General features: G+C 35.9%; 1 protein-coding gene across 16 annotated transcripts in view; it reads right to left on the reverse strand.

Annotated features, from left to right (window-relative positions):
* MAP2 (microtubule associated protein 2) overlaps positions 1-12,651 on the reverse strand; it is a 373,092-nt gene that overhangs the window by 306,459 nt on the left and 53,982 nt on the right. The window contains exon 2 of one of the 16 annotated variants that reach the window (XM_069075242.1): positions 3,363-3,431. The exons of the other annotated variants lie outside the window; for them this stretch is intronic. The gene's annotated coding sequence lies outside the window, so the exon portion shown is untranslated. The remainder of the gene's footprint in view (positions 1-3,362; positions 3,432-12,651) is intronic. 16 annotated transcript variants of the gene reach the window in all.

The raw sequence follows: 12,651 nt of genomic DNA on the forward strand, positions 1-12,651 counted from the left end.
CAGCTTTTACATAAGGAAACTGAATCTCACAGAGGTTTAATTTCTTTTTCAAGATCACAGTAAGTAGTAAGTTGTAGGCCAAAGTTTAAATTCTGGAACTCTAAAATTGGTTACTATTAATGGTGACCTAGGAAAGGGTCTCAGCCTACTGATAATTTGCCAAATTTTCACACTTGACACTTGAAACTTCAAGTTTGACACAGTCATATAATAAAGCTCCAATTATTTCAAGAAAGAAAAGAATTCCAAAATGTTCTAAAGGATCATATCCCTCCCACACTCCGCAAAGGATCCTACAATCTGTCTGGGAAGACAAGTGCACAAATATATGTGTGTATTATGCACACACATATATATTTATATAGTATATACAGACATATAAAAAGCAGTTACAAGCAGATTTTTTGAGGGGGTAATGAGAGGGCATTAGCATCTGGGGAGAATCATAAAATGCTTCAAGAAGGTGTCACTTGAGCAGAGTTTTGATGTAATGATATGCACACTAAACTGTCAGTGTAACTAAAGATGGATTTCTTCTTGATGGTGAAGTTTTTGAATGCTCCATTTCACAGATGACATTATATTAAGCTGATCATAAAAGCAGTAAAAATCCTTTGTATTTATACTTCCAGAGCCTCTAGCACTGACTGACCCATAGTAGGTACTTAATATTTATTGATTATGAAATTCATAGGGCTGCAAAAATATTGGTTTATAATCCACACTCAAAAACAAAGCAGACAAAAATGCATTTTGCCCAGTCTGAACCAATATCTCCCAAAATGTATCTCTTAGTTTGTTGTAAAAGGTCAATGAATTGGATGGGTGCCTGACTGAAGCAGGATAAAAAGATTGGGCTGGACCAAATTTTGAGTGCTTTCACCATTAATTTTCAAACTGCTGGTTTCTACAAATGCCTATCTCACCACTGTTCTGGTGATATTATGTGTGTGTGTATATATATATATGTATATATTTGAATCATGGCATTTCCTAGTTTCATAAGAATTATATTATAAAATAGCAAGGAATAGAGAAACACATGGTAGTTAAAGGTTGGTTATTACATTCCTACCAAATATGACTAGTGTTAGAAAAGAGAAGTAAGAGAAATTATTGAGGACAATATACAACAGAAAAAATTAAATCACTCAAGTCATATAATGAGAATGAGAAAGTACCGATATGCAGACTGAAATGTACATTGGAACCCTGAGGACAGTGAAAGAATCAGAAGCAAGACTAGCACATTGGATAGATCCTTTATGGAAGATTTTCAGAGGGTTTCTGGTCAGAGAGGGATTGCGTTCAACAAACTACAAAAATACCAAGAAGATAACTAACTGGACCTATGGATGCCTCAATCTACAAGCAAGTGAAGAGCTTATTTGCCTTCAAAATGCAAATCTTTTTCTCTAAGCAAATATTACTGTGTAACTTCCATTCAACAATAAACATCAGTCTTTGCACATTACTCACAAACCCTATCTTGACTGAATGATCCAGAATTCTTAGTATCTGATTTTGAAGAATTACCCTGTGATGACTCACCCCTGTTAAAAATTTCCAGGTATAGAAGAAACAATAGGCTCACTTTTACACTAGTTCTGTCAATCCCATAGTCTCTGGTATCAGTGTGAGTTTTATTATATTTTGGGAATCAGATTTAGATAAGAAACAAGTATTTTTACAATTACTAGATGAAAAATGATAATCAAATACATTGCATTTACATTTTCATTGTTTTTTCACGTCACATGTTTTTGCCTAATTTAAAAAACTTATTTAATATTTTATTTTCCCCAATAAAATGTAAAAACAATTTTTAACATTCATATAAAAAAATTTGAGTTTCAAATTCTTTCCCTCCCTTTCCCCCCTTCTCCCTCATTGAGAAGAGAAGTGATTTGATATTGGTTATACATATGCATCATTTTCATTGTTTTTCTTTTGGCAACACATAATCAAAAAACTAGATGAAATGTTTTAAGGTACTTGTTTCTCCATGGGTGGAAAAACAGTCCTGTTTAGCTCCTAAAGCTCTGATTAACTGTTGGACATTTTCCCGAGCTTTGTGTTATTTAAGATTTTTACTTCCACATGGAGACCTAAGACTAATAAAAAACAATCTATTCAAAATTTATCAATGCATATATAAAAAAAATATTAAGTACTGTTATGTGCAATGCACTGGGGATTCAGAGATGAAAATGATGAAGTCACTTTCTATTTAGTAGGGGGAGGAAACTTGTACAAAAATAATTATAAGTTTAATTGCATAAGAGAAGGCCAATTCAGAGACATAAGACATGAGAGATCATTTTCACAGGAGCCTACAAGATTGAGTTGGGCTTTGAAAGCAGAGAAAGAGGGATGGCTAGATGGTACAGTGGATAGAGTACCAACCCTGGAGGCAGGAGGACCTGAGCTCTAATCTGGCCTCAGATGCTTACTAGTTGTGTAACTCTGGGCAAGTCACTTAAATTCTATTGCTTCTTCACCCACCCCACTCCCCCACCCCCACTAAAAAAAGTGGAGAAGAAAGTCAGTAGGTGAAAAAGGGAGGGAGATCATTTCAGGGATAATGAACAACATACACAGAGCTACAGAGGCAGAATAGAATTGGCCCATTTCAGACAGTAATGAGCAGTCCAACTTGGATAGGTCATGAATATATGATGGGCAGGAATGTGAAATAAAGTAGTCTGGAATCAGACAAAGGAAGGCTTTGCAAGTTTGGATAAGAGGTTTGTATTTTATTCTTGAGGCAATGGGAAGCCAGTGAATGTGTTTGAGAAAGGGAGTGCAAAGGTCAGTCTTTCTTCATTCAAACCCTGACTTTGGCAATAAGGAGAAGAAGCAATTTGAAAGATTAGTAATTTAGAAATTACATTTTTCAATTTAACATGGTAATTTTAAGTGATTAACATTAACCATATTAATCATTGTTAGACTATGTTAATATTAAGTGATTACTGTAAGATGAAGCTCATAATCTACAAACAACAATGCTTTTTTGCTTTCATGTATACATGAGGATTTGAGTCATTGTAAATAGAAATTTTGACCTGGATTCCAAAGAGTAAGAACTTTGATTTTCACTGACCAAGAGAGATGAAAAGTAAACTGATTTGTCTAAGGCTAAGGACAAAAGTAAATGTAGTTCTAGCAAAGAAAAGAATGTTTCCAGGATCAGGATTAAAGAAGTGTTCATGGTCATCAATTCTTGAGACTTCTTATGTGTTAAGCTTATACAACATCATCATAAAAAACACACTTGGTTGAATACTTTCTCTGCCACTTATTTGACCCATGTGACCTTATACAAGAACATTAACCTCTATGGGCCTCAGTTTCCTTACCTGTAAAATGAAGGGTTTGGAGAAGATGACCTTCATATAAAGTCTGTTCATAACCTGAAATCCATGATCCTATCAAAAATAGTATATAAATGGTAAGATTATATAGTCATGGTCTTTGTTTTATATATGTGTGCAAACATATAATTTTGTATTATTATAAATATATAACATTATTTTACATAATATAATTTTGTAGTATCATGTAGTATAATGATATATGATATTGCCAAAGTATAATGGTTATTATTATATTATATTATTATATCCATTTATATAGCATTTTAAGGTCTGACAAATACTTTTATAAATATTACCACATTCAAACCTATTAAACAGGATGTTACCATCCCATTCTAAATATGATAATAATATCATCCTATTTTAAGATAACAATAATAATACTTTTTTTTTTTGCTTTTTGTTGGAGGGCAATTGGGGTTAAGTGACTTGCCTAAGGTCACATGGCCAGTCTTTGTGTTAAGTGTCTGAAGCCAGATCCAAACCCAGGTCCTCCTGACTCCAGGGCCAGTGCTCTATTCACTGTACCACCTAGCTGCCCCATAATAATACTTCTTTAACACTTCTTTAGCACTTTTAAGGTTTGCAAAGCACTTTGGAAATATTATTTCATTTAATATTCACATCAACCTTGTACAATAGATGTTATTATTACCCTCGTTTTACAGATGAGAAAACTAAGGCTAAGAAATTACTTGCCCAGGATCACACAGCAAGTATCTGAGGCTACATTAGAACTCAAGTCTTAATTATTCCAGGTCTAGTGCTCTAGCCACTGCACCACCTAATGATAATGGACATTTCTTAGTAAGATTATAGTTTTCTTTCTCTCTCTCCTCCTCCCCCTTTCTCCATTCTTTCCCCCTCCCTCCTCTCTCTCTCTCTTTCTCTCCCTCTCTCTGTCTCTCTCTCTCTCCCCCCCCCCATCCTCTCTCCCTAAAGGCAAAAAATAAGAACAAACTTGAACTCTTTACTAACAGTCTTAATACTTGACAACTATTATGACTAAAGTCTGTATGGAATGACCAAATTGAAGTGGTGGGGCAAGGGAGACAAAGTCCCAAACTGCAAGTTTTGTAAAAATAATGTACTAACTAAAATTTGCTACACTAACATTACTACAGTGAAAATGATGGCAAACAGGAATTTAGTACCACATGTGTCAACTAAAGGTAGATTAGATATCTCTCCAAAGAAAAAAGTCAAGGTAAATGGAGAATAAGGTTCAACTTTTGTAAAATTCCTAGTTGACTTAAAGATGAACATTTAAGACTAAACTGTCCAACCAGCCATTTATTCAGTTTGAAATCCTATCTAGAACAGCTTACCTAGTCTTCCAACACAGTACTTTGTATGGGATCTTTCTCGTAGCTTCATCCCTAAACTTTCAGTCCTTATTTAAATAATCTCAAGGATTATTTTTAATTAATTAATTCTAATTAAATTAAATTAATTTAATTAATTCTAATTCTCTTTAATGGGAAAAATATCATCTTTCCACCTGGTCCACGTCTCCCTAAAAGACAAGTTGAACAATTTCCCCAAATTGACTAATATTAAATTTGCTTAAGATTAACTTGCTTGGGAATAAGAAAACTGGACTTTCTCTACAGCATATGTTAGAAATGATGCATCAGGCCAGCTGACCACAGGGCCAAACTGGTTGTACATACCTAACCCATCTTTTAGTGTTATCTTCACCCCAATCTTCCTTACTTCCTCGCCATCTTTCTATCCTGCTCACCCTCTAAAATATACTCTCCCATTTTTTTCCTGAGGCACAGATTTTTGAACCAAGCTCTGGGAAGGAGAAGTTAACTATTATATCTGGATAGCAAAGGCTATCACAAGATGATGATGATGAATGGGTAAAACACCTTGGGTCAAGAGACCATTTACATTTCCTTTGTATGCCTATTTGTATTTCCTTTCTTGGCCATCTTGAATGCCTCATATTACCCCACACATCTCCAATTACCCCCCACAATATTCATTTTTGTTTTATTCTGAATTGTCTACAGATCTGGCTCTGTAGTGAATGGTGTGGGCTGCTGGGAAAACCAGTCTTCATCTCTCTGTTCCCTTCTATTTCTAGAAACTTTGGCTTGGCTCTCCCATTGTTATATATATATTTTGGTGCAATTTCTACCTGCTATCATCACCTGCCCCCAAATTCTTCTATTTTTCTTGGCATCCGAGAATAAAAAGCTAAGAAGAAAAAGAAGCTAAACCTATGAGAAAAATCAAGGGGTTATCTTAGAGCAATGAATTGTTTCAATGACTACTACACTCAATTGTTCCCTTTATTGCTTGCTATCATAGACTGTTTAATACTTCAATTTAGAGTCAAATGTACCTTGGATACTTCATCTACGAGATGGTTATATTTGTCCACCTAAAAGTTTGAAGGCAATATCTATTTCCTACTTTATTTGTAGGAATGCTGTAAGAGCATCACATTTAGAAAAACAGATACTGCTTTTCGCATTTTGTTAGCACATGGTAGTAACAAGGACAAAATCAATTCAGTCCCTTAGTCATTCACTGTGTCACATAGCCAGGGATTACACTCATAAGACTCAGAGTACTTACCCTAGCAATGGGAGATCAGCTTTATCATCTCCATGAGAGAAAGTATATCATTCATTTAAAAAAAAAGTCCTGGGGGAAGGGGCAACAGCTTAAAATTGCTATATTTCCCAAAAAGAATGAATTCCTGAGTTTCCTCATAAAAAAAGGGCATTAGAACATCTCTTTTAATTTTTTATGCTCTAAAATTTAATTCTATATAAAATTACCTTTTAAAAATATTACATACAGTGTATGTAGTTTTTAAAAGCGATCTGTAAAGCAATGGCAAGTGAATCAAAGCAGCAGCAATAACAATTCACTTCTGTGATATGCAATCCAATAAACTTCTATTTAGTGCCTATTGTATGTAACACGTTCCCTTCTATAAATCTTTATTGGGCAAATGATCTTGAATATTTTTCTCAAGATAGGAAGAATCTTCATTGTTAACAACTCTGATTACTGACTTGATTGAATTATTGCCATGGGGACTGGGGAAGGTGGTGCAGAGAATGTACACCACATAGTGGGTTTTTCTTTCATATTCCCTTGAGAATACCCTTGAACTGAGCTCCCAAAAGTATCACTTCAATTTTAACATAATTAAAGGCTGACTTTGCTGGTTATAGCTCTAAATGAAGCAGCAAAGAAGGTCTAGTGTATTTCAACATCGTCTTGAGAGGATTTTTCTAATGGTACAGCACACCTGGAACAATCTTAGGGGATATATTTGCAGACTTTAAATCCCTGGCTGTCTGCCCAGAAATACAACTTGGTATAGAGCACAATCATAATAATATCCCAGAGGGGCTCCCAATGAAAAGAAAAAGGCAATCAATAATGGCATAAAACACGATGAATATTATGTTTGTCTGTTTTTCATAACATCTCAGGGATATCAGTTCTAATGAAAAGTCATTGCAGGAAAAAAAGATAAAACAACAGTTTAGTTGACCTTTGAAACCAATTAGTGAAAGTGCAAAGATGATTCTGGTTTTTGCTAGGGCTACGAAAATTCAATTGGGGGTGATAACCATTCATTCTTCAACCTCTTTTTCTTTTTTCCCCCCATGCATGAAAATGATAAGGCTAGTCACCAAATGATTAATTTTTTGGCAAAACCAACTTGGAAGGAATGTGTGTCCTAAGTCAGATAGACCATGTGACCAGTATTTGTGGCAAAAGTATCCACAACAATGAAATCTTAAATCTTGAAGTATTTAAAGTTAAGTATTTTAATTCTAAAACAGAAGGAGTTGAGTTGGTAAATTATGCTTTCCCTCTGTTAATTACTTCCTATTTATCCTGTATATAGTTTACTTTGTATATATTTGTTTTGCATACTGTCTCTTCCTTTAGAATGTAAGCTCCTTGAAGTCAGGGGCCTCTTTTTTTGGCCTCTTCTTGTATCCTCAGCCCTTAGTTTAGTGCCTGGCACTTGGTAGGTGCTTAAGAAATTTTTATTGATTGCTCCCACTGAGATCTCCGTTTTTAGATAAGACCCTTAAAACTTCACTTTTTATAAAAGAATAAATCATAATCTAATAGTTACCTTTGTAAGCAATTACTAAATGCTGACTTCCTTAAGCATAATTATATATGTGTTTGCAAGAGAAAAGGATAGGAAATGGAATGATTGAACATGATAAAGGATCATGCTACATTTAGGAATTAATTTTCAAGTCAGGAACTTTAGTATACTTGGGTTCAAGATAAATGACTAGGTAACTTACTGTAATTGCTCATGTCTCTCATGGGGTTGAAGACATATTAGCAGTGGTTCTTAGCAGGGAATCTATGAATTTTGACATCTTTTATAACTGCATTTCAATATAATTGGTTTCCTTTGCAATACTGTATTTTTTATGCATCTAAAAATCTTTATTCTGAGAAAGGGTCCTGATTGCAAAATGGGTCCATGACATAAATATAGTTAATAATGGCTTTATGAGAACATCTCTACAACCTCAGTCATGAGAGAAAATCAAATTTTGGAACAAATAAGGTGTGACTAGGAGGGAGAACGAGACTAAGCGCTGACTAGTTTTCAGCCTTCTCTATCCTACATAATGGCAAGTACCCAGATGTAAGTTTAGTCTTCTTTTCTGCCCTGACTTAGAGAAGTATCTATAAGTAGGAACAGTTGCTTTTGAATAGCTCTCTGGCAGTTCCCACCTTCCCCACCCTATTCATCAAAGGGCAAAGAGGGATGAGGGAATTTTTCTTCTCAAAATTCCAGATGAGGGGAGAGGAAGGAAAAGCAGGGCAGAAGGAAGAGAAGAGGAAAGAGAAAGGTATGAGAGGGGGAAATACATGTATAAATATGGTGTGCCACAAATTCAAACCACTAAAGAAGCACATTTCCTAACACATGCCCAGCTGAATGTACATATAAAAACACTTTGCCATATGCAAAACCATTTTTCCTATTAAGTAAGTGCCAATGGGAATTGCTCATAAACATGCCAAGCTGTTTCTAATGATCCTCTCCTCTGGTAAAACGTTTTCCTCTGCCCAAAGCATTGTTGAGCTTTTCATTTCTCCCAAATGTAAGGGTATAAATTCATATATGCTACACTCATTTTGAAAATTGAAGAACTACTATGAAATGTGAGAGACTAAGATATGGAACAAAAACATATGATATAGTAAGTTACAGTGAAAGCAATAGATGGAGGGGATAGAAAATAGAAAACCACGGACTTATGTTTGTTTCTAGCTTAAACTATCTTATGTTATGAGCCACATATATTGGTACTGCAAGCACCAGCAACACATGGGGCTGTTTGGGGCACATAGGGTATAAGCTGGAGATAGCAATAGATAATTTTGTTGTTGTTCAGTCTTTTTTCAGTCATGTAGGATTCTTCGTGACCCCATCTGGGGTTTTCTTGGAAAAGATACTGGAGTGGTTTGTCATTTCCTTCTCCAACTCATTTTATAGATAAGGAACGGAGGCAAACAGGGTTAAGTGACTTGCCCAGGGAGACACAGTTAGTAAGTGTCTGAGACCAGATTGGACTTCAGGTCTTCCTGACATCAGGCCAGGCACTCTATCCCCTGCCCCACCTAACTGACCACAGTAGATTAATGAAAGGGTTTAGGAAAAAGAAGACAATAGTCAGAATGAGCAGAAAGGAAAAATACAAGCATCTGAATGACCATAATTCTACTGCCTACTTCCCCCAAGTCCTTTCATCCCAGGAGAAAGTGAAGTAAGAATCAGATACTGTGAATTATGTACAACTTTAGAATGACTAGGATACCAGGAAAAAAATACACATTATCCACTTGGAAATGGACATTAAAGTAGGATTTTATGTGTTTTAGTATTCAAATTAAATAAAAGAGGAAATCTGGTACTGACAGTCTTCCAACTTACTGTGTGGTCTTTGTAGAACTATTCTACAGCCTCAAGGTGCAGAGAGGGTAAGAATGCCTACACATGTTGCCTGCCCACAGGCACTGAAAGCTGTCAGGACAGTTCTAAGTTCTAGTCACACTATTTAATATTTCTTATTGTCTCCATGCTGTTTCCTCACCTATGAACTACAAGGAAGTATGAACTATGATCAAAGAATACTATAAGGGTTAATTAGATACTATCAGTGAAACACTTTGGAGCAGGTACTATATCATTATGTCAGTCTATGAAGTCCTTAGAAAATTGGAAAGATGTAAATCACTTGAGGCTAATGGATAGGAAGAAAGGAAAGAAGGAAGGAAGAAAGAAAAGAAGAAAGGAAGGAAGGGAGGGAGGGGGGAGGGAGAGAGAGAGAGAGAGATTGAGAGAGAGAGAAAGAAAGAAAGAAAGAAAGAAAGAAAGAAAGAAAGAAAGAAAGAAAGAAAGAAAGAAAGAAAGAAAGAAAGAAAGAAAGAAAGGAAGGAAGGAAGGAAGGAAGAAAGAAAGAAAGAAAGAAAGAGAGAAAGAAGGAAGGAGGGGGTGAGGGAGGAAGGGAGGGAAGAAAGTTGGAGGAAAAAGAAATTTATTGTAGGTAATTGCTCCAAATAACAATGAACTAAATAAGAGGTGTCACTCTTTTTGACCTTCTTAATATCTGAGTCTGATCACCTGAATATAGAATGCAACTGACAGTGCACTGATCAGAAGACAGGGTCAAAAAAGATTGACTATAGAGTAAAAAAAAAAAAAGATTGTCTATAGCCTATACATTGCATTACCATAGACAAAGTCAGTTGGCAGGTTGAATCTCAAGCATAAAGTTTCTCTTAAGTGATATATGACAGAAGAGAAAACTTTTGCCTAGCTGTCTTCTCTCTAAATTTCCATGGATGAGCTAAATCTTACACATTCATTCATTCACTCACCTTTGCATTCATTCAATCCTCTTTGCAAGCCTATTCTAAGTGCTAAGGTAACCAGGAAGAAGTTCTAAGACATGATCTTTCTAAACCCCATAGAAGTTTTCAAACTAAACAAAACATTCACCATACAACAGATTGATTAACAACAGAAGGTGGTGTAGCATCATGTGCCAAATGGGTGGCATAGTAATAAATATTCTATAGTTCAGAGGAGGGGAGGACTTGAACTAGACCTTGAAAGATGGAAAAGTCTAAAAAAAGACAAAATATAGGGGAGGGAATGCTAACTATGGGGCATGGCTTGGAGAGAATGTGAGTATAAGCAAAGTGTGTTTATGAAGCAATGGACATACCAATATGACTACCAAAAGAGAGTGCTTAGTGTTGGATATTGAAAGTAATCATGTTTTATCACACAGAGAGCTGGTCTAGAAGCCTGGAAAATACAGTTTCAAGTCTTGCTTGTGACACATACTAGTTTTTGTGTGATCCTGGGCAAGTTACCTAGCTTTTCAGTGCTAGGCCACTCTTTAAGACTATAAATTTCAGGAAGTGGGCCAACTCACACTGGTAGAAGGAGTTTCTCATTTGGAATTTCCTCCTGCCAGCAGTTCCTAAAGTGTGGTCTCAGGGATCTTCCCTCCTCAGATCTTGGGGGATAAGGCATGAGATCAAAACGTTTCATAATAGTAATAAGGCATTTTAATTTCTAAAGGAGTAAATACTGATAAATATAACCCACATAAATAAAAACTCATTAAAAGGTCTTCAATGACATTTAAGAGTACAAAGGGGTCTTGAGACCAAAAAGATTGAGAATCACTGCCTTTTGCTAATAAAATGACAAGTTTGATCTCCATTCCTTCTACTAGGCAAGAATTGGGGATACAGCTATATAGAAACCACTGTAGTTTAGGGCCAGATTGCATAGAATCTAAAAAGTTTGGACTTTATCCTACATAAAATGGAAGGTCTTTGAAGCTGTTTGAGCAGAGAAGTCACATGACAAAAGTGGTATTTTTAGAGAATAATATGTTGGATGAAGGATGAACTTAACTGACTTAAAAAAATTTCTATGTTCAAATAAGCATCTTCAGTGGAGCTCCTAATATTGTCTCTGATAGCTTTATTAGCATCCAAATTAATGAAAAGCATAGTTAGAGATCCCATTCTATGTTTCAAAAAAAAAAGCAGGGGAAAAACAAAATTGATTCTGTCTCTGAGGTAGATACACCTATTTTCACTAGAGAATAGTCTCTATATAGTTCATATGTGGTCACTTCAGGCTCCATCACTGAACTAATTATGGAATATGTAAAGGCATTCATGCTATTTTTAACTCTAAGATTTGTATATATTTTTATATTTGTATAAATGTTTATAAGACTTGGAAAGGAAATGGAACTCAAGGCCAGAGAACCAATGTACCAACTGACCTCTCCTTATGAAGTTATCATCTTGCACTTCAAAATTAACATGTTTAAAATAGTGTAATAGAAATGCAAATTTAAAGATCTTCCCTGCCCCTAGTCTAAAGTACACTTGGAGCCTAGGGTGGGAGGCTTGTTTTTCAGTAGATACTTCTGGATTGGCCAGTGAGTCAATAAGGTTGTTACATTCTCTGAGCCAAGAGAAGGCTATATAAGCCCTGATGTGTAGCTTTGTTTTTGGGGCTCACTTTGAGAAGTGTTCTGTGATTTGATATGGATTCTGGGAAGCCGTTGTCCAGAGGCCCCGGCTTTGAAAAACCCAGATGTTGATTTGGTATGGATGTAATGGTTGGACAGTTTGGAAATCTACTGGATCTGCTTCTCTGACTTGATAATTCTGTCTGTGTATTCTGAAGTTCGGGGTGCTGACCTTTTTCCTCTGAACTAGGTAAATGATACATGTTTTTCTGATTAAAGTAAGCTTGTTAACCTTTATCAAAGCAGATCCAAGAACCTGTATTGGCAGACACCCTGGAGACGCTGGGGTGCTTGCTGCTACAAATAGTATTAGCTATCTTCCCTCCTAACATCCTTCATCCTCTATATAATGCAAACATCACTAAACTCCTATTCTCCTACCTAGGCTCATGCCGCAAATTCATATTTGATTCTTCTTTCTTTCACTCCACTTATCCACTCAGCTGTTCAGCCTTCTCTATTCTAACTCCCTGTCTCTGGAAACCAGTTCCTCCACTCCACTCAGATGGCAACCAACTTAATTCAGGGTCTCATTTCCTCCCCCCTGGGCTACCTAAATAGTCTTCCTATTGGTTTCTCTGCTTTTAGACTTCCCTTTCTCTAGTCCATCTTTCACACAGCTGCCATTTTTCATGCATAGGCCTGTCCTTGGTAGAAAACCATCAAGGGATCTCTATTGTCTCTCT

This window comes from Petaurus breviceps, unplaced genomic scaffold (assembly GCF_028583685.1).
Source record: "Petaurus breviceps papuanus isolate PSGF00001 unplaced genomic scaffold, PetGlider_PUasm1.0 90903, whole genome shotgun sequence".
NCBI lineage: Eukaryota > Metazoa > Chordata > Mammalia > Diprotodontia > Petauridae > Petaurus > Petaurus breviceps.